This window comes from Ambystoma mexicanum, chromosome 10, assembly GCF_040938575.1.
Source record: "Ambystoma mexicanum isolate Mex_15411 chromosome 10, UKY_AmexF1_1, whole genome shotgun sequence".
NCBI classification, from domain to species: domain Eukaryota; kingdom Metazoa; phylum Chordata; class Amphibia; order Caudata; family Ambystomatidae; genus Ambystoma; species Ambystoma mexicanum.
Genome location: NC_090932.1, coordinates 820,566,890 through 820,589,359, shown reverse-complemented (window position 1 = coordinate 820,589,359; position 22,470 = coordinate 820,566,890).

Here is a 22,470-nt window from a genome sequence, read left to right as displayed (position 1 = left end):
CAACTAACTAATGCTGAACAGTGCTGAATTAGCAATATGAACGCGCGTTAGGAGAACACAGGTGTTTTCAGAACTGTTAAAAGACACTTGCTAGGGCGGAGGCGGTGGGCATGCAAAACGTGAAGTAACGCTATGTTTGTTTGTGGCTGCTCATTGTTTCATTTTCATGTTGTCCCAAGTCATCATATTTCAAGTCATGTGCAGTGTCAATAAGATGTGTAGGTGCTGCTGTAGGAGCAGGGAGGCACACGTTAGGGGCATTACTAATTAAGAAGTACTTGCCTGAACCTCTCCTTCATGGTGTTATAAGTGTATGTTACAATTCATCTATGCTTAATGTGCTCAGGAGACCTACACAAAGGGAGGGTGGAGAGTCTGTACTCAAATTAAGAAGAGCACTGATGTCAGGTAATAGGAAGTGAGACAAGTTATGCTACATGTTTTGTGTCTGGTTATGATATCCAATTCCCTTTTACGGTTACCCTAAACACCCCCTCCCTATCCATAACCTCTCCCTAATCCACTTCGCCCCTTCGGCTGCCTCGTGGAGCCTGTGTGTATAACAACCAGGGGCCCGTGTCAACCAAGGTGCGAAGGGTCACTACATTTGGCTTATGTGGCTAGGAAGCAGTTGTGCGATACCTCAGGGGTATGGCAAAATGTCACAACTGGATCACAGCGGGAGATACCATTCTATCTGCAGAGAATGTTTGGAACTAGTACAAGCAAATAAACCTTTAACCTCAGAACAACCATCAACTTTCCACAAGACAAATATTGTACAGTGATCAGTGCACCAAACCAACATATTTTCAATGGACCACAAGAAAGGAATTCATCCACATCTTCTTGAATCTCCAAATAAAAATCTATAAGCACATCATATAATCTTAATTATAAATCTAATTTGTATTTCAGAAACAACAAAAAACAATTACTGATACACACCACACTGCAAATAAATATTTAAATATTTACTGACACTTACTTTCACATCAGCCACACACTCAGCATGTGCACAGTGTGAGTTGTGTAATCAGAATAACAAAAATCTACAAAATGGTGTCTATTATACTTTCTGAAATCAATGGCACAAAAAGAGAACTATAGTAAGCAAACTACTAAATGGCTGGCACATTTTCATTGCAACCCATCACAGGTAAGTACACAATTGCAACAGTAACACCAACCAATTACAAAAACAGAAACACAAATGGGCAACTTGTTTTTGTTCAACCATATTTTTCTAACCGTGTATATTCCACTTGCGGCTATAAACATCCTCTTGTAGCTGCAGATATACATACATTTTGTCCTAACTCAGAAACACACATTGCCAACCTTTAAAAGTTCAAATGAGACAAGGGTAGAAGTGAGGGCATGGAATCAGACATACATGTACAATTGTGTGGTCTAAGATCCAAAGAATAAGATGATTCTTTAATATGGCTTAATTAATTAATTATTTACATAGCCGCATGTACAGTGGCAACCAATCAACTGATGTGATATATTAGTGCAGCTAAATACACTTGGCACAATGCTGCATACCCACGGGTATGCAAACACCCAATAAAGCTGTTTGCTTCTGTTTGCCATAGCCAAGGCTATTGGGAAAAACAGCTAAAACAATGCTTTCCTGCTCTCCAAACCCTTGCTAATTGCCCGCATCTTTGCCAGCTCCCCCCACCGCCCCCGAAAAACCATGGGGATAGGTTAGATCCCTAGGGGACGCCGCAAGTACAGAGAGTGATAGGGAAGAGGAAAGACCCCAGTTCCACCTGGGATGGGCGGTCAGAAAGAAATGAGGTTAGCCATGCCAGGAACTGATCAGTGAGGTCCAGGGTATCACAGAGACGTGCAATCAGGGTGTTGTGGTTCACCGTATCAAAGGCAGAGGAGAGGTCAAGTAAACTGAGGACAGAGGGAGACTTAGAATCAAGATTTCAGAGCAGATCTTCACTGGTATACAGAAGAGCTGTTTCCGTGCCTCTAGATGTTCTAAAGCCAAACTGGTGGTCATGGAAGCAGCCACCAGATTCAGTATGGTGGGTAAGCTGGGAAATAGCAATTTCTCCAGGAGATTTCCCAGGAAAGGAGTGATAAAGATCAGTGACAGTTTGCTGGAATGGAAGGGTCAGCAGAAGGTTTTTTGAGGAGAGGGTGTGAGGAAAACTCAAGTGGCAAAGGAGAGGTTGCAGAGGTTGGCCAAGGCTGGGGCAAGAGAGTCAATGTTGTCCTTGATGGTTTTGGAGGGGCAGGGGTACATCTGTTTGGAGGAGGCTTTCATGGACCGGATGAAGAGAGAAGAAGTGGAGGTGGCCAAGGGTGGTACAAGAGATTGTGGTGCATGAGGAGGTGAGTAAGAGAGAGAGGATAGGACATCCACTGTTTTTGAGATGAAATGTGCAGTCAGGTGAAATGTGCAGCCAGGGGCGAGCAAAGGGACTGGGTGAGTGCAATGGTGGAGGAGGCTGTGGTAGGGTTGGCTAGATCCTTGCAGACTTTGAAAAGTTTGGCCATGTTATTAGATGCCACGGAGATGCAAGCTTGAATAAAGACTCTTTTCTTGGAGCAGATGCAGAGTCTATACTGCCTTTGGAGGAGGCAGCAAGCCAGTTTGTAAGAAGGTGGGCCAGAGGAATCTCATTTCCATTTGGCAGCCCTGCACTTGCATTTAAGGACTGCCAGTTCAGTGTCGCACCCTCATGACAGAGGCAAGAATATCAAGAGTGTTGCAAACTGAGAGGTCAAAGTTAGAGAGGGCTGTGTCAGGATGGGAGTCAGCCGCAGGAGTGTAATGAGCCAAGCAGGTGGAGGCAAAGGCAGCTACTGATACTCTTTTCAAAGGTCGGATGAACTTGTAGATGGGATGCAGTGCCAGGCTTACTGATGTAAGAGGAGAAGAGAGTTTCAAGTTAGAAGATAGGATAGAGTGATCAGTCCAGGGAAGAGAAGTAGTGAGAGGGATAGAGGAATGCCAGTTGAGCTGAGAGCATTCAAGGTGTGGCCAGTGCTGTGCGTTGGGCCAGAGGGTAAGATGGAAAGAGAGAGTCACAAAGGTTGCAGAAATGTCCTAAGGAATCAGGTGAGTCAAGATGGATGTTGTGATCACCCAGTAGGAGGAGTTGAGAGGAGGAGGAAAGGAGAGAGGAGGCAAGGTCAGCCCATTCCAAAAGGAAGAGGGGGCTGATCAGGTGGCCGATAGAAGGTTGCCAGCAGGAGTGAAGAGCTAGGAGAGAGGGAGAGCCTGCAGACCAGGCACTCAAAGAATAAGTAGGCCTCAATGGGAATAACAGAAACAGGGATCCACTCTGGGAAGATCAATGTTACTCCCCCACCTGGTCTGTTTGGTATAGGAAGAAAGAGTATCTTGTAGCCTCCTGGGAGAAGTGTGTCAAAACTTGTGACATAGCTATCCTTGAACCATGTTTTAGTGAGGGCATGAACATCAAGAACCAGGAGTTCAAGGATGTTGCAGATGTCAGAGGAGTGTTTCACAGCAGAGAGAGTGTTAAGTGTGGCAATGTGGAGCAGATTGCCCTCAGTGAGAGACTTACGGGAGAGCCGGGGACAGTGGTCACCCCCATAAGTGACAAGAGTGCCTGAGGGACAGAGGTAGAGGGGGGCAGATGAGCAAAGGCCGCACAGGGAGCCGGGACGATATGATATGATATGATAGTGGTTGAGAAGGGAGCCACTGCAGGAAAGACTGCAGGGGTCAAGGGTTTCCCAATATGGTGTTAGTGGGTGGCAGGTTCAATAAAAAGAGGAGGAGGCTGATAGGGTTGTCAATGTGTGGGGTGGCAGCAAGGAGGCAGTGGCAAGGGTAGAAGGGTGGTTCGGAGGTGGCAAGGGAGCCAAGATGGGCACAGCTGGCAAGGGAGCCAGGGATGCCGAAGGAGTTGGTGCAAAAGTAGGAGGGAGGTTGATAAGGCAAGGGAAGATCCTATCAAAGAGTAGAAGGTTGGGTTGAGGACCCTGTACCATCATGGTACCATTGCAGTAGACATTGATGATGACCCTGGAGGTGGAGAGGGTAAGAAGGACCTCCCAGAGGGTGCCACCAGTAATGGATGAGGAATAGAAAGGAGAGAGAAGAGTGATCATGTGGAGAGTCCATAGGTCGGTGAGGGAATGACAAAGAAGATGTCGCTGAGAGTCTCTCTGGCAGAGGCAGTGATGTAGGTGTCTGCAATTAGAAGGCCGGGGTTAGAGCCCAGTATGTCCTTCTTGAGTTTCTTCCTGCCTGACTTAGTAAGGGGTGAAGGATAAGAGGTAGAGTAGCAGTTTGAGAAGATAGGAGAGATAGAGAGCACCATAGCAAACTGCAGAGAGTGAGGTACACTTAACATGTTTTTATGCCACACTGGTGCGGGGAGAGCAGTAGGTAGGCGGAGACAGGGCACAAGACTTGGAGAAAGACACTGGGAGCTGAGGGGAGGAAACATGCTCAGAAAAAACAGCAAACATGCAGAGGCAAGGGGGTAGAGGGTGTAGGGCTGAGGGGAATAACAGCACAGAGAGACAATGGGTACTGAGGGAGGAAGAGGGAGCAAGTAACAGGCTAGGCAGAGTACAAGGGGTGGAATTTTCAACACATTCCCATGAAAATCATGTTGTGTACAAAGCTAAAAACGGATTAAAAACAGCAGCAAGACAACCAGGATACGTGCACAGCCAAATTTGACCATAGGCAGCAGCAAGACAACCAGGATGTGCACATGGCCAAAAATGAAATGAAACAGCAGCAGGACAACCAGGATGTGCACACAGCTAAATTCGATATTAGGCAGCAGCAAGACAACCAGCATGTGCACGCAGATAAAAACAAATTTAAACAGCAACAAGACAATCAAGATGTGCTCACACCCAAAAATGAATTCAAACAGCAGCAGGACAACCAGGATGTGCACACAGCTAAATATGACTTTATGTAGCAGCAGCACAACCAGGATGTGCACACAGATAAAAACAAATGTAAACAGCAGGACAATCAAGATGTGCACGCAGTCAAAAAACATTTTTTTTTCTTGGGGAAACAGGTAGCTAAGCAGGATACTACAGTGGTGTGGCAGTGAAGGTAATGGTCCAGGAAGACATTAATGTTAAGGTTTGGTGTTTTTTGAAACATTAGTGGGAAGAAACATGTTTCAGGGGATAGTTAATAGAGAATGTCAGGAGAGGCTCGAAGTCCAGAAGGAGGATGTAGGCAGCATAGAACTAGAACATAGAACATAGAACCACAGTTCTCCACAATCACATAGCCAAGCAGCACCAGGATAGGGTCCCCAGCGTGAAGGTGCATGATGGAAATTGGGGGCCCACAATGCCGAAACAGGCACAGATAGGAGCCTTAGGAGTGGGATCTTGGGAGGCAGGCCGGCATCCACCTGCCAGCTTGTCTGATTGGGCCTTTTGTTGGTACAGGGCCCCAATCAGGTAGGCCTTCCCACAGAAAGAAAGGCACTAAGACAGTAGGGAAATCCATTCAGCCATGCTAGAAAGGAGGCCAGATGTTGCCTCACAGCGAGAAAAGAACACAGACACATGCCAAAGGAATGCTTCGGCAGGGTTATTGCAGAAAACAAAGGCTTCCGTTGATGTTTTCTTATTGCGCACCGCAGGGGCAGACACTTATAGCAACATAAGCCCAGCAGGGCTTACCTTTCTGGTCGAGCTGGTGGGGGGGAGTCCACGGGCCTCGAGATCGACTCCTGAGGTTCCTTGTGCTGGCCGGAAGCTCTGTGCCGATGAATGCAGCTAATTAAGGAGTAATTAAATGGGTGCTGCAAGAAGCAAGAGTGTGGTAGGGCCTACTATGTTGTACAATCAGACACTTCTTTATGCTGTATTTGTTAATGTGGAACATAGGTGCATATGATGGGCATAGAGGTTTTAACCATAAATGTCACCCTAAAGAGTTATTGTTTAATGTACACTTGCTAATCACAGGCATCTAAGCAGACCATCCTGAAAAATGGATGCCTTTCCCTGGCTTTTATTATTGATGGATTTAATCTCTTCATGAACAGGTGACAAATTCCTGAAAATAATACTAGTGTAGTTGAAAGAGGATAAGCAGTTAGTAGTTGCACTACCCATAGCCGTGCTGCCCTAGAAGTACAAGAGGTACAATCAAAGAAACCTTCTGCCTTAATAACAAATACAAAAGCTGCAGTTTTCAAACGTAAAAAATACATTAAAAAGAACTTGCCTTTCAAACACAGCAAATGAAGAAAACAATAATGAACACTATCTGAAGCAATGGTCACTACAACTAACAGACAGAGCACTGCAAATAAACCTTCAAATCTGTAAATAAACATTAACACTAACATCAGCCAAACTCCTGCCATGTGTACAGTCAGATTTCAGGAATCAAAAGGACAAAACTGCAGAAAATGGTAGCTTTTATACTTTTCAAAACAAACACCAACAAAAGAGGACTATATTCTAATAAAACTACTAAAATGGCTGACACATTTTTAGCACAACCTATCACTAAGTCCTACACAAATGCAAAAATAAGAACAGCCAATAACAAACAATGAAACTGACACAAACCCACCGAGCATCTTTCATAGCCGCGGCTATTCGATGAGGATACAGATATTGATTTATACCCGCGGCTACACGCACATTTTCCTGCAAGCCCCAAATCAAACTAAATTGTCTTTCAAAGCTTCAAAACAAATAAGTGAAAAACTAAGTACATAAAATAACACACACAAGTACAATTATGTATTTTAACATGCACATGAACAAATGATTATTGCACAGAAAATGTATATTTATGGATGCGGATTTATTAAATATACTCGCCGCTCCATTCATAAAGAATGAAATACAGGATTTTATTGACGTGCCTATGCACATGCTTTTTATAGACATGGCTATACAAGAGCCCCTCCTAAACGGCTGATGGTAGCTGCGGCTATTCGCTAAAACTTTAAATTCAAAATTGCATTTCCACTAGACCAAACTCCCAAAATGTTGCTGAACATGCCTAAAAGAGACCCCCTCCACTCCTCATAGTCCTCCTCCACTCAAAGCATATAAGATGCCACACCACCAAAAATTCTGGGTGGTTGCGGCTACCACACATCCGCAAACATACGACATATCATTTGCTCTAACATAGCGCGACTAAAATGGGGGAGGTGTAGCATCATCGATTAATTAGAAAGTACAACACACACACATCATACATACCCTGCTCATACAAACTACTAGAAATTCAGACTAGGAATCATGTTTCTGGAAATAGAGAAATACTGCAAATATCATGGCTGATTTGAAAAATGTGTGGCTGATCAGAGACAGTTGGCTGTTTTGGCTGCTGGCTTTTGTGAGAAACAAAATATTAACATGGACCTAGGTTTGAGAGATTTTACAGTTATATGGTTTGAATTGCGGGGAATGTGTTGGTTCCAGGTGTTTCCAAAATTGTTAAGTCTGAGAAGTAAAGGGCATCCAGACGTCATGCTAATTCATTATGGAGGCCATGACTAGTGATTTTTCACCCCTTAGGCCACTATACTTAAACAAAGTACTTTCAAAAAAGATAAAACACTGACACCCCAAACTCCCAAACTATATTGACATGACTACCTTACTACCCATACCCTCGGCTGTCTGTGGTCTTTTGTAGACTCGGGTATAGGCGCAAATATCTGTGAAATGGCTGAAAAAAATGCTTTCCTCCTCCCCTGCACCTCACCATGTGCCCCCCTCATCTGTCACAAAATAAAGGGTACCTATTATCCTCAAGGTCATCCAGGTAGACTAAAGGTAAATATGATAAATGCACCTGTGAGATGGAGGATGGCAAGAAACTATTTGATCTTGTTTATCCAAAATATATCACTTTATTTACGAATAAGAAAACATTTGGTGGTTCTTTACCAACATTGGCTCAAAATGATCCCAGAATATATACATACATAATAAATCCTATTCCATTCAATTCACGCCATCATAAAAACTCATTCATACACATACATAATGTGCTACTGAACAGTACGTGTTTCAAAGGGTCATATATCATATAATACCTTATAACAACGGTTCACAAGATTATTCTGCTCCCCCTATGTGTTCTGGTGTGCCTATTTCTTCTGCAACAAGTGTTGTTGTCGACATGTGTTTCAGTCGTAACACAGCAGGCAACCTTCTTCAGGACGGAAGTTGATGGCTTGTTGTGCCACACTTCTAGTATGGAGTGGGAAACATCATCTACAAAAATGAAAACAGTAAAACCCATGCTCTAACGATCCTTATTTTTTCTAAACAAAATCACAGACACTCATGCATGTATCTCATTTGTTGTTACATAAATTGTACTCACCTCCAAATGAATTCTTGGAGGATGTTCACAACTATGGACCCAATCCTGAATGCTCACGTGACCCGATCCCTTCTGGGCAGAGCTTAGCAAACAAAAACAACGAGTAAGCAGACTGCCAGTCCCCTCCTTCCCTTTTCAGCCCTGGGGCAATTAGGGCTGTCGCAAACATGATTTGTCAGATAAAGAAGAAATAGCCCATACTCACTGTCGCCTAGTAAGTTTTCTGGTTAAAGATTGTACCCCCTTGTTTCCTCGGTCTGTCTATCCGGAATACCTATAATTAGAGGTCCAGATTTTAGGATGTGCGTCATACCTCATTAGTTGGTATGCATCATCTATTAGTGTTCCAAAATGTGGCTTACCGGTGACGTCTTCACTCGTCAGCCTAGGGGGATTTTCCAAAGTCATGCCACACTCATAAATTGTGATCCTTTTGACATGGAAATCATAAATTTGTGTTCTCTCTATCAGGCTGATTTATACCTGCAAAATCATATCCATCTGCACACTCACATTAGTGTCCATCCAGGATGAGAATATCCTTTCTAAAATCTAAGTGCTTTGTGCAGTAAATGTGGCAATTGTGCAGCATGTCCATACACAGAAACAAGACATCATGGACACATCAAATGGCAAATGAGGCAACATAAGAACTGTCTGACCAAAAATCGCTTCTATATTATTCAATGTCCTTGTGATCTCATTTATGTGGGGAAAACAACCAGACAAATAAGACAACGGGTATCAAAGCACATATCATGCATTAGAAACAGGCTAGCTGACAAACCCCTAGTGGATCACTTTGTGAAATTTGGGACACACTGATATAGATCTTAGGTGGTTTGGTCTGCAGACTTTCAAACCACAAGCACCAGGGGGCAATATGGCCGCCCTGCTCCATAAAAAGAACAGAAATGGATCTAATCCATGGACACAGTGAAACATGGTTTAAACATTGCAATAGAATGGAATAATCTGATATGTGCATGGTGAAAGCAGCTAATGGATGTACACACTGGAGGATTCAATACACCCTGGCTGCATTGTCTCACTTAGCACCAGACATCTATTTATGTCATGTAAGGATTTCTACACATAGGGACTCCGGATTGCTTAATCACCTCTAGTACAGAGCAAGATGGTGTGGCGCATCCGAGTTCACCAGGGAGGGTGGCACCATCTGAAGCCTTTGAGGTCACAATCCGTTCCAGAGAAATGAATAACAGATGCTGCATGATTAATCTTAGGACAAGAGGAGGTTCTGATGTAGACTTACATTGCTCACAACACCTTTATGTCTCATGTAGAGTGCAGGAACCATACAAATTATAATTTGGTACTTGTTATGGTGGATTATGTACCCATTCTTTACCCTCCTATATTTTCATTATTTGCAATAATGGGGCTGTATGTAAGCAATGTTGAGGATCTGTGAATATGCCCATGGCAGCCTAACAAGAGGAAAAACCATGAGAACAAGCATGCAGAAATCCAGGATGTCAGACGGGCATATCGGGACTACATTGCCTAGAAGGTATAGCAGCTCATGTGGAGCCCCTAGGTGTCTGTATGCATTTTATAATACCAGACAGGGAAGTACTATGGCCCTAAGGAACTGTGAAGAGCAGGTAAAGCTTTTAAGAAAGTGAGATGTGAAACTAGATTTAGTAGGTAAAAACGAGGGTGGATGCACAAGAGAGACGAGACAGAACACGGGAAGGGGATGCTAGTCCTGTTTCTGTGCCCATGAATAATGGATAACACACTGGCACTCTGTGGGCGGGAGACAAGATGCCAGGAGTGAAATTAGAAGCTGGACAAAAGAAAACAACACAGGTAAGAAATGGGCGTGAATCACGCTGGCCGAGGCCGCTTAAATCAGCAACAATGACCTTGGTAAACACACTGGTGATTGGAAATGCATGTCACTTCATGGACATGGCCCATGCAGACGTCCGTATAGACCACACGAAGAATGTAGGAGTAATCGAATTTCGTATGCACTCTGACTATGGGGCACTGCACTCCTGGATGGTCACTGACGAATTTAACAGGAATGAATGGACAATATAAACTAAACAATGATGAATGGGAAAAGCACAGTGGTAAAATAATCCCTGGGGATCACTGCACAAAGCACTTAGATTTTGGAAAGGATATTCTCATCCTGGGTGGACACTAATTTGAGTGTGCACATGGGTATGTTTTTGCAGGTATAAATCAGCCTGATAGAGAGAACACAAATTTATGAATTCCATGTCAAAAGGATCACAATTTATGAGTGAGGCATGACTTTGGAAAATCCCCCTAGTCTGACGAGTGAAGACGTCACCAGTAAGCCAATCCAGACCTCTATTTATAGGTATTCTGGATAGACACACTGAGGAAACAAGGGGGTACAATCTTTAACCAGAGAACTTACTAGGAGACAATGAGTATGGGCTATTTCTTCTTTATATGACAAGCCATGATTGTGACAGCCCTAATTGCCACAGTGCTGAAAAGGGAAGGAGGGTACTGGAAGCCTCCTTACCCATTGCTTTTGTTTGATAGGTTCCACCTAGAAGGGATTGGGTCGCATGAGCATTCAGGATTGGATACTTAGTTGTGAGCCTCCTACAAGAATTCATTTGGAGGTGAGTACAATTTATGTAACAAAGAAGGTGTTACATGCATAAGTGTTTGTGCTTTTGTTTAGCAGGAATGAGGATGGTTAGAACATGGGTGGTAACTAAGATTTAATTTTTTATTTTTGTAGATGATGTTTCCAACTCTTTACTCGAAGTGTGGCACAACAAGCCATCAACTTCCGTCCTCAAGAAGGTTGGATTCATTTGATGGCTATAACCGGTAGCCCGCTGTGTTCCAACTGAAACACGTGTCGACAATAAAACTTGTTGCAGAGGAAATAGGCACACCAGTACACATAGGGGGTGCAAAGTAATCTTGTGAACTGTTGTTATAAGGTCTTATATGATATATGACCCTTTGACACACGTACTGTTGAGTAGCACATTGTGTATATGTATGAATGAGTGTGTATGAAGGAGCAAATTGAATGGATTAGGATTTATAATGTATGTGTATATTCTGGGATCATTTTCAGCTTATGTTGGTAAAGTGCCACCAAATGTTTTCTTATTTCTCCACCTTCAAAGACGACATTACCACGCTCTTATCACACAATATGAAACCTCACTCCAATGCAATCATCATGGGTGACTTTAACTTAGGCCTGAACGACCCTTCTGACATCCAGGCTGACCTCCTTGCCAAATCCATGAAAGCCCTCGGCTTCACACAAAGGATTCTTGCCCCCACTCATGAAAAAGAACGTACCATGGACAGGTTAGTGGACATTAACTGTACCACTAACATACTATCTAATACACCTACACCTTGGTCAGACTGAAGGGGCCCTGAGGGACCCTCGGATGTGGAAACAAGGCACAATCACCACACACAAACTGATACGCCAGACACGAGGTTGTATTCCTAAAAAGCTAGGGTTTATTGCAAAACAAATAGTCCCGGTTGGCCAAATGGTCCCACGCCCCGCGACGTGTGTCTAACAGACCTCGGGGGACGCAAGAGAGCGAAAATTGTACATCAGTTACATATATACAAAATGAGCATCTTACAATCAGTTATGACACATTTGACTCATTCAATGCCGCCCCTAATTCATTCCCTTTGAAGTGGAGGCTATGATTGACCATGGGGACTAATATGACACTTTAGATCACAGTTAGTAATATATTACTAACAGTAATATAGTAACAGTTTGCAATCTCGAATTTACAGACACTATTCTTTATTTGTGAGAACACAGCGCTTCTGTTTTCATGGACAAGCTGCGCGTAGGGGGACTGGCACATTCCAGGCCTTACTATCTCCTGGTTTCGATTCACGCTCTAGAGGTCAGCTTGCTCTCTGGGGCCTCACAGTGCTCAGAAGGGGGGCTGTAAAGAACATAATTCAAACCCTTCAAAATTAATTTTGTGCATTGCTATTCTTTTAAGGAGACTCACTGGCATCCGTGTACTGATTAAAATGCCTTGCTCCTTGCCTTCAAGGATATGTGCGGGAGGGAACCAGGCATTTATGTCTGGCTCTCCAGCGTAATGTTTCAACATGTCTTTAGTAACCTTGGACCATTGAAGCGGAATAATATCTTCAGCAAAGCAGTTTTACATGAGGCAAAGTAGCAGCATTAGAGAAAACAGAGAGAGAAAACAAAATGGCGATTCTGGTCATCTTAAAATGGCCACACTCTAGTTAAGCTAGTAACTATGTAATGACTAATGAGCATATATTCTTAACACTTTAAATGAGGCAGTTGGTCTTCGGCCAACCAATTATCCTGCATTGCGTTCCGTTAGAGGGGTGTCTAATTTTCTAGACTGACAAACCCTCCTATTGGCCTATGCTAAATGCCTCATCCATACATTCCATCTTCCTCCGACTAAGTGTTTAGATCAGACTCGGAATCTGATTCGAACTCTGACTCATATACACTTGTTGTCTCTTATTACCAATATCGATCACCATTAGTTGTTTAATGGTTTTGGATTCATTACTATTGTGAGTGTTTGATTTAGTAATTTTTTTTGTTCTACCATTTGTACACATTCCTCACTAATTTCAGTGCATACTATGGGGAGACAATGTATGCAACAACAACACGTCACGAATATTCCTAAAATTGCTACTAAGATTGCAAAAAGATTTCATCCCCAGGACCGCAACACTTCCCAGAACCAGGAGCTTATGTTCAATTCCCAGCTTCCTTCTGGGGGGTGAAGATCAGAGCTTAATACGGGCAATTTTCTTACTTCTTCGAAAATCGTGGGGGAAGAGTCACTTACAAATACGCAACACGCTGATCCCACGATTTTGCAAACACCGCAGCGATCAACTAAGATTATATAAAGGGCCATTCTGTTTTGCAGTGACATCAATCTAATTCCTTCTTCCTCAAGAGTCATATTATATAATATGTCGGTGGTTCCATTTATTGTTTCTTCCAATATTCTAGACAGTCATCTTATGTTAAAAGAGTTTATCACCTGGCCCCAAAATGGTATGAATGATTTTGGCATGTCCTCTGCAATCAACCCTCCTTCAACATTCCGGTGAGGTCGTGACCTTGTTAATTTGGCTATGTCTGCTGTTACCGAAAGAAACACCCCAGGAAACAGAAAGCCTCCCCAGTTCCTAGGTAACAAAGGATATGTCTTTTCTCCACATATAAAGTACACAGGATCTCCCACATATATTGGTTCCACTTCTTTATCAAGGAATGCTATGTTTTTGCAACCAGTGAATGTCCCCACCTGAAAAGAGCCCTTTTTTTGTAAACAAAAAGGGACCGAACGTGGATTATAATTTACTGTATAGGAAGGGGGCTTCGCATCCTTGTTTCCTTCTGGGTTCATATGAAAGGTGATCACAGATGATTTATAAGGCACAGACAATCTATCCTGTGGCATTATTGCTGGTGTAATTAATCGTCTTTTATGGAATATGGAGCAACCCACCGGTTTCATAAACAATTCTTCAAACTCATTCATGTTTGTCTTGTCTAATTGACCGGTTTCACTTTTGTTCCATTTCCCATAATATAGGGCACTCAGAGAAGCATAACAAGCAGAAGTCAATGGCAGGGGCTGTACATACCATCCTATTCCCTTACCTCTATGCTGGGGCAAGTGGGCACAAACCCAACAATTATTCTTTCTTAGTATTGAGTGTGTCATGTTCATTATCAATAACAATGTGTTGTTCCCGTATCCTTCCCTATGTCTCCCTTCCATTGGGGACAAGGTATAGGAAATCACATGAACTGGGCTTTCCGTCGTGGAAATGTTCACAATAGGCAACAGTACCTCAAGGGGGTGCATTTCTTCTAGGTACCATAATATTGATATGGTCAATATTGGGGCTAATATACTCATTATACACATTATTATCGTTAAACCCAGCATACAAGTCTTTTGACCATGTCCCTTTTTCACCTTATTATGTACTGCGTTTAACTCGCTATCAGCATTGGTGCAGGTGGGGGCATTTGCTGGTTCCGACATTTTTTTTTTCTTGTCCTTCTTCTTCTACTGTGCTCGTCGTGAATATCTCTTGATGATCCGCTTCTTAGGATGGTAAAGAGTTCGATAAATGTCTACAGTCTCTCGATGCAAGTTTTTACTAGCCTGGATTGCTTACTTATTTGGCAAGATCTCCGTGTATTCACACATTGCTCTAGAGTTTCAGAGCAGTTGCCTTTGTACCATGTGATTTGATTTGATATATTGATTTACAGAGCGCTTTAGCGCCTGCTTGTTCGCTCGGGTTCCGGACACATGGATTTAGCACTGAGGAGTTGCGTTTGTTGAGCTGTCTGGCTTGCACAACAGAGGGAGAGCTCACTCCATTCTCCTCTAGGCCTCCGGTTCCTACTTCATCCAAGAATAGGAAACAGAGGCAATAAAATCACAAAAAGATGAAGATGTGATCACTCCTTTTTTCTGCTCCGCAGGTTATACCGATTTGCTCCCGGTATCGTGTGGTTGACAAATAGTGTGGGTGCACTTCCGGTCTCAAGCTTGGAGTCAGCCTGGGGCACAATGGCAGATGATGATGAGTGCCCAGGCGACGATGCAGGCTGCAGTGCAACAGAAGATGGTGGGCGCAACAGAGGTATACGCTTGATATCGGCCAGCAGTGATGCAGAATCTGCTGGACAACGTTGGGGCACTCTTTGCCCTTCCTCTTTTATGGCAATCTCATCAGGGTTTTTTTCAGGATCAGGCAGTTTCTGTGGCAAAGAACTGACAATTGCATTTTTCGTTTCTGGTGCCGCTGCTGTCTCTTTCTGGTCGTTGTCCCGATCAGTCGAAGTGTCAAATGGCGGCAGGACTTTCTTGGCGTGCGTGGCATGGATCCATGCTTTCCGCCCATCCATGCGTATCGCTGTCTGCGTGGTCAAAAGGATTTGGTAGAGCCCACACCACCTGGGTGCCAGCGATGTTTTCCTCTCATAATTTCTAATCAGCACCCAGGTTCCTGGGCCAGTGTACCGCACCGGTAATGCCTCCTGCACCTGCTGATGAATCAAACACAGTTTTTATTACTAACAGATTACTTTAAATGATGAGTACAGGGTATTCTACCTCCCTCATTCTTTTCGGCTGGGGTGCACACCACACATTCGCCATTATGATTTTGTATGGGGAGAGCCCAGTTCTGGCTTGTACTGATGTTCGCATACACAGTAACGATGGTTGGCAATGCATTTACCCAATTTAGCTTGCTGCCTGCACAAATCTTACTTATTTTGGATTTCAGGATGCCGTTATGAAGTTGAATAAGTCCGGCACTCATGGGATGCCTGGAGCAATGGAATCGCTTATCGATTTGGAGACCTGCACAAATCTGCAATATTACTGCACCTACAAAATGTGGACCATTGTCCGACCATATGACACGGGGCAGACCGAAATGAGAGAAATACTCTTTTAGCATTACTTTGCCGTGCTCATGGCTGTGCAGTCTTTCAATGGATACGCTTCCACCCATTTGCTGAATGCACATATGATCACCAGAACATACTTCAGGTTTCGGCATCTCTCCATTTCTATGAAGTCAAAGTGGATCACTTCAAATGGCATAGAGGGAGGTCCGAAACTTCCTGTTGGAGTCACTGTTCCCTTCCCCACATTGTGCTGTAAGCACGTTATGCAGTTCTGTACTAGCCTTTTGGCATTCTTTTTTATGAGAGGATTTTCCCAGACTGTGGCTAAATGTTGGACTATTTTCTTCACACAGATGTGGGTGGGACTGTGAGCCATTGTTACCATCGCATTTACATAAGCATTCGGCAACATACAATTCCCACTCTTCTTGTCCAGCCAAGAAACCTCCAAGTCCAGTTCTGCAGAACCCTTGGCCCATCCCTGTATTTCGTCGGCGGTAGCTTCCGCCTGCATCTCTTTAACAGTTACAATTCCATTTTCTATCGTACAGGGTACTACAGGGTACTTCCTCCGATTGTACTGTTAACATTTTTGCATTCAAATCAGTTGTAGTTTGATTTGCAATTCTGTCTGCAAATGTGTTTCCTTCTCCCACTTTGCATGTCACCTTTTTATGCGCCTCACATTTCACTATCGCCAGGTGCTTTGGGCACGTATGTGCAGACAGTAATCGTACAATCAAAGGGCCATGTTGAATTCTAGCCCCATGTGATGTTAGGAAATCTCTCTCGGCCCACAGTCGGCCGAAGTTATGAACCACACCAAAGACGTACTGGCTATCAGTGTAGCCAGTACGCTCAAGTTCTCTGAAATTTCACAAGCCCTTGTTAAGGAAATTATCTCTGCTGCTTGGGCAGAGTTGTATGGGATTCTTTTACTCTCCACGATACTTTATAACATGGTGATAGCGTATACGGCGGTTCATGTGCCGTCAGGTAATTTATAGCAAGAACCATCACAAAACAGTTCTCCATCTGGTTCTTTTATTGGCATACCATGTAGATCAATTCTCCCTTTTGTTTCTTCCTCAGTAACCATTAAGCAATCATGGGGAGGTGATTCAGTCTCATCAATGTTTTCCCCGGGCCTTGGCATTAATTCTGCTGGATTCAAAGCGCTACACCTCATAATTTGGATGTGGGGGGCGAACAATACAATTTCATATCTATATATAGTCAATCTAGCAGAGGTGAGATGTTGTATCTGCGTTCTATTGAGTAGAACATCTATGGCATGTGGCACCATTAAAATTAAAGTGTGCCCCAATACCATCCCTTCAGTTTGTTTCACTGACGCAGCAGCCGCTGCAGCAGCTCGCAAACATCGTGGTAGTGCGCGCGCTACAGGGTCCAGCGCAGAAGAAAAATAACCGCACGGCCTAATTCTTCCACCTTGTTCCTGTGTTAGGACAGACAACGCACATCCTTGGCTCTGATGCACAAACAGCCTAAAAACCTTTTCATAATTCGGTGTGCCCAAAACTGGAGCAGAACTCAAAATGGTTTTAGCGAATCAAATGCTTTCTGACATTCTTCATTCCACTGCAAAGGCATCACAGCATCCTTTTTTGTCAATTCCACCATTGGTTTTACAATTAAGGCGAAGTTCACAATCCATTGACGGCAATATGAAGCCAACCCGATTATAGCGCTCACTCCTTTCTGTGTCTTTGCAATAGGCATACCAGAAATGCTCTCTATCCTCTCTGGCGTTAATCTTCTCCCTTCCTTTGAAAGTAGATAACCCAAATAAGCTACTTCCTTCTGACAGTACTGGAATTTCTTTAAGCTTGCTTTATGGACATGCACAGCTAGGTGAGTCAATAATAAGACAGTGGGCCTCATTACTCGGAAGCCGGTAATGGTTAACGCCACCGTTAATGGTAACGGTGACCGTTAACCATTACCGCCTTACTACGAGGTCCCTTAGCGGGTTGGTGCTTTAACGCCTGCTTTTTGCAGGTGTTAAAAACCAACCCGCTAAGGGACCTCAGAGCTAATTACGGCACCGCAAAATTGCGGTGCCGTAATTAGCGCCTTCCCCATTCCCATAGAGCCCTATTGGGCAGACATGGGAATGGGGAAGGGCAATGGGGGAAGGGGGATTTACCGCCCCTCCAACCTTGGAATGGGGCGGTAAATCCCTTCTCCGCCAAGGCGGTGCCGGTATTTTACCGGCATGAGCCATGGCGCTAATAGCGCCATGGCTCACTGCCTTCCGTGTAATGAGGCCCAGTACCTTTTTTAGAAATCTCTTCCATGTCAGCAGGGATTAGTAAATCGTCAATGTATTGTAGCAACACACAGTCTGACGGTAATTCTAACATGTCTAGCTGTTTGGTCAATGCTCTACTGTATATGCTCGGACTTTCAGTATAGCCTTGTGGAATGCGTGTGAATGTGAATGATCATCCTCCTAAAGTAAAAGTGAATAAATACCTGATTTCTTTGTGTACTGGAATGCTGAAGAAAGCATTCTTCAGATCGATAACACTAAAGTATTCTGCCGAAGCAGGGATCATTGTCAAAATCGTAATGACATCTGGCACTAACAGGAATTGGGGATCTACTACTTTGTTTAGTGCACAGAGATCAATTATGAAACTGTACGGTACCTCATTACCCCCTTTCTTATACACTGGAAGCATGGGGCTGTTACATATACTGCCTGTAATCTCTTCAATCACTCCCAATTTCACCAAATCACAAACAATACTTTTCAACCCTTTCTCCCCTTCTGCTGAAATTTTATACTGTGGAATACGCGGTAGCGTTACTCCTTCTTTTAAAACAATTTTCACTGGCTATATTTTCAAGCATCCCATATCATTGTCATTCACATCCAAAATACAAGTTGGCACCTCACTCAATTCCCCTGTTAAAGATTTCATCACAAACTCAGAAGTCGGCCCACTCTGAGGAGAAATAGTAAAAAATACCCTATCTGGTGTGCAGTGCATAACCGCGCTTAGCTTTTTCAATAGATCCAATCCTAGGAGATTTTCCCCACAATTCTCTGTCAAAAGAAATGGACAATGTTCAGTAAAAGGCCCTATTGTCACTGCTTCTGGTTTGGACTAGGAATTTATTATTGGGGTACCTGCGAACCCTACTGAGATATTTTGTCGCCCTGACAGAGGTATATCTGGAACCAAGTGATGATCTATCGAGCACTTCTGTGCCCCTGTGTCTACGAGGAATCTATGCTCTTCATTCCCAACTTTCATTTCTATGTAGGGTCCTTTCTGATTCACAGGAATGGATACTGGTTCCGACCCCTGTCCTGGGTTGTCCTATTGGGGTAAAAACACATCATCCGAGGTGTAATCACTACTGTTACTATAGTATGCACCTGTCTGACTATCAAAAATATTCCCGCCTCTTCCTCTGTTTCCATTTTGTCCGGCCTGATGATTTTGACTCTGAGTAAAGGCATTTTGATTTGGTGCCTGGCCCTGATTCTGTGCACCATACCCTTCACTACTCTGATGCTGCTTCATATGGTTTCTATTATGGCCATTTGTTCCTGGATGCCCTCTATGTTGTCTTCTCTGACCATATCCGCCTCTGTTTTGCAAGTGCGGACATTGTGCCTGCCAGTGTCTCTTTCCTCTCTACAATATGCACATTTGTTTAACCCCAGAGGCCCTCCATGCATATTCAAATTGCCCCTGCTCTGCACATTTCCTCTTCCACTGCTATGTCCTGCTACCTGCTGAAGTTAGACCCCCACTATTGTTCGCAGGGCTTCTATTCTTATTTGCAAAGGATACTCATTACATATCTCATTTATTTCACCCACATAAATCCTTGGGCTTGACATCCATCTCATTGTTTCCTGCATACACACTAGCAGTCTTTGCCTATCACCTAACCGTCCCAGTGGTGGCAACGATTTCTGCATATAAAACCCCGTCGCTTTCTTCCTATACCCCGGTGTGGCGAGTATCTCAGGATATTCTTCACCAAGTTCATTCTTTAATTCAAACAGTCGCTTCACATGCTCTTCTATTTCCTCATCTCTCCCTCTACAACGGGCCAATGCATTTAAATCCAACAATCGCTGAGGTGGTAACTTCCCAACTAACTTTATCCATTGTGCCGACAAATATTCTCCCATGCATTCCAACAATACCTGTTTTTCATTGCTCCTCCTGAAGTCAAGTATTGATGCTAACGTGGCCGTCCCATCGTTCTCGTCTATATACATTTCCGCTTGCTCTTGCAGCTCACACTTTCTCTCCTTGCTGATCGCGCTGCGGGTCACTCTCACACACTTGCCTTCTTCTAATTCACTTATGGGGGGGCAGTCGGAACAGGATTACCCCCTCGAGCGGAAGGTGTGGAAGGGGCAGTAGACACAGGGGAGATCTGCTGGGGTTGCAATGGTTGTGAAACACTCGGGGCTGGCTGACTAAAGGGCGGTGGTATTACTAACGCTGCCTGTGGCTGTATTGAAGTTGGGACAGGCTGAGCAAGAGGAGGGGATTGGGTGGCGACTACTGACGTGGTCTTTTTAGTTCTCTCCTCAGGCCTTGTTTTGTCTCGGTTAGTATTTTGTTTATTAATTCTTCTGATGAATGTAACTCTCTGTGGATATATTTTTTTCAATATTCAACTGGTCGCGTCTATTTGCCTTTCTCAAACTATTGCTCCACTCCTCCTCCTCCTTTTCCTCTGCTCTCTCTGCTTTTGACTTATGCCTGCGCGCATGTTTTCTCTACTTCTAAATCGGAGCATTGCTTCCCTCCTCCAATCCCTAAGGATATCAAGTGCCGCAGGACGCGCTTTCTTACTTATCAAAACCTTTTCCAGGTTATCTATCCGGTCCATCTCAAAGCTACCATTCCTCTGCCATTGAAGGTCTTCCTGCTTTCTGGTTTGCTTATGCCAAATTTCACAAAACATTATCGCTCCCACACCATACTTCACATACATATCATAAGCCGGCGTTCCCCCAGGAGGCGCGACCTGGCCAGTTTCCAAAGATTGATCGCTGCAGCGGAAAAATCCTGCTAAGCTGGACGATACCCCAGGCATGTTTTAACCTTACCTTTGGCTAATCAAACTTACTCTGGGCGTTTGATTTTGCAAAATCAACTCTCAACCAATATCAGGATTACTTACGACTCGGGGCACGACTCACCTGATTAGTCAATTTGTCTTTTCAAAACACAATTCGTCCGTATACTGACGCAACCAATGACGTTGTGTCTGCGTATCTCAGCTCTGCCTCATTTCGGGACCCTCGCCCCCTTGTTCGCTGGCCAGGCACATCGATCAGGGATCAGCTGTGTGCAGATCTGCAAAGGAGTCTCATCACTTTCGCAGGGCGCCCCGGACACCTCTTGATCCTGGCTTGATCGCTCAAGTCCTCGCCGTTCTTGCCGCCTTCATCAATTTGCAACATACACGATGGAACAAGTGGGGGAGGGTCCCTTTTCGGGCACCATCTTGAAGGGGCCCCTGAGGGACCTTCGGATGTGGAAACAAGGCACAATCACAACACATAAACTGATACGCCAGACACTAGGTTGTTTTCCCAAAAATCTAGGGTTTATTGCAAAACAAATAGTCCCAGTTGGCCAAATGGTCCCACGCCCCGCGACGTGTCACTGGATGTCATGATACAGACTCCAAAAACCTGAACAAAATATATCGAGCCATCCAGGCGTGGAGGGCGCTCAACAAACTATGTCTTAACGACAACAAAACTGAGTTAATTCTCATTGGTAACAAAACTAAACTCAGGAAACACCCCTTGGCATACAAATCTTTTAATATCGATGGTAAAACCATCCCAGTAGCCAATGAAATTTAATCTTTAGGGTTGTACATCGATTCCTCACTTAACTTAAATAGACAGGTCAACTATGTTGTCTCTTCTGCAGCTTACACTGCCAAATTGATAAGAGCTAGTAGACCTTTCCTCGCTTCTGACAACACTATCACCCTGGCCAGAGCCTTGATATTATCCAGGATAGATTACTGCAACTCACTATTTGCAGGAACTAGTTCAAGAAACATTAAAAAATGACAGGTTGTCCAGAACAACGCTATCAGAGCAGCCTTAAAGATTCCCAGGCATGAACACATCTCTTCTTTCAGAAGGAGGATACACTGGCTCCCTGTCCAGGCACTAAAGGAATTGTACATTTATGGCAACATTTTCAATACAGAGAACTAACTCAAAATGCATCAGTTTACAATCCTCACCGATATAAACATTTCAAAAAGCATTAGGATTGGTCTTCTTTCTAAAGATGCACAATCTATCTTAAAGAGTAGACTCATCCATGAGCTATATGGGCATGACACATCTGCTCCTGATGTCATGGAACAATTAGCACAAAAAATGTAAAATGTATGTCCTTAATGTCAACCCTAGCAAACTGCACGCAATTCAATGAAACAATGTTAAAAAAAAGAAATGCAACCAATAGTGCATATCAGCTCGACAGACAAACTGGAAGTGCACGGCATGACACTCCCTATGTGTCAACAAGCAACTAGCTTAGAAATATGTATCTCCAACACAGCTGTTTTGGAGAAAATGTTAATGTTGTATTTAAACTGCAGAGTAATTCTG